Here is a 925-nt window from a genome sequence, read left to right as displayed (position 1 = left end):
AGTCCCATGTCCTGCTCTGGGGCAATCATCTGCCCTCTGTGGGCAGTGGGGAAAGTATGAAAGCAATGAAAAGGAAAATAACATTATTTATTTTCAGAAATTTCACTTCAGGACAGGAAGCTGGTAAACTGAGGCAGAATATGTGATTTATGGTGGAGGCTTAACGGGCTCTTCCCTGGCCCTAAGCAGAGAGTGAATTTTATCTCATTTTCTGAAGTGCAAGTGAAATGATAGAAGTCAATCAAGATGATAATCACCCAGGCTGGACAACTGTACTTTTTAAGTCTTGTCGAATCAGTAGAAGAAATGCCTTGGAATTGTCAGTAGAAACTATGGATGGTAAATACAGTAACTACTTATACACGTCTAGCGAGAAAAACGGGGTCTCACAAGGAGGGTTCCATGGTGTAATGGTGAGCACTCTGGACTCTGAATCCAGCGATCCGAGTTCAAATCTCGGTGGGACCTTTCCCCTGAGAATAACAGTCACTTTTTAGTCCTCAAAGAGGACCTGCCTTCCCGCCCCCGCGTCCCCCCTGGGGTTCTCTTTCCTTCCTGCAAAGGATGCCCCGCGGAACATGCGCTGCTCCAGGCCCCGTGTCCCCATGCTCCGGCAGCCGATTGCGCCTCGATGCCGCGTCTCCCGCACTCTTGCCTCCTGCCCAGGAGCAGGGTCCGGGACACTCGGTTCTAAGAGTGGCGCGGTCCACACGGACATGGCAGGGAATGCGGGTGGCCGAGCCTGTGGGACTTCATGCAGCTCTACCGGTCGCTGAGCAACGGAGTCTCTGGCCCCGCTGATAAGGGTCCCAGAGACCGAGTTAGTGCCAGCCTGTCGTCAGGGTCACCCTCAGGCCTCGGGGATAAAAGGCAGGGGCTGCGTCCACTGAGTTCTGGCCTACGAGAGATCTGCGCACGGCACGTT

At 53.2% G+C, this 925-nt stretch overlaps 1 non-coding gene across 1 annotated transcript; it reads left to right on the top strand.

Moving 5' to 3' along the window:
- Nucleotides 1-396: 396 nt before the first annotated feature.
- On the top strand, nt 397-468 carry TRNAQ-CUG (transfer RNA glutamine (anticodon CUG)). The gene has a single exon. It is a non-coding gene; the product is annotated as a tRNA-Gln (tRNA).
- Nucleotides 469-925: the final 457 nt, after the last annotated feature.

This window comes from Hipposideros armiger, unplaced genomic scaffold, assembly GCF_001890085.2.
Source record: "Hipposideros armiger isolate ML-2016 unplaced genomic scaffold, ASM189008v1 scaffold_1700, whole genome shotgun sequence".
Taxonomy (NCBI): domain Eukaryota; kingdom Metazoa; phylum Chordata; class Mammalia; order Chiroptera; family Hipposideridae; genus Hipposideros; species Hipposideros armiger.
The sequence above is the reverse complement of the archived record's forward strand: the minus strand, read 5'-3'. Positions and strand labels throughout refer to the sequence as shown.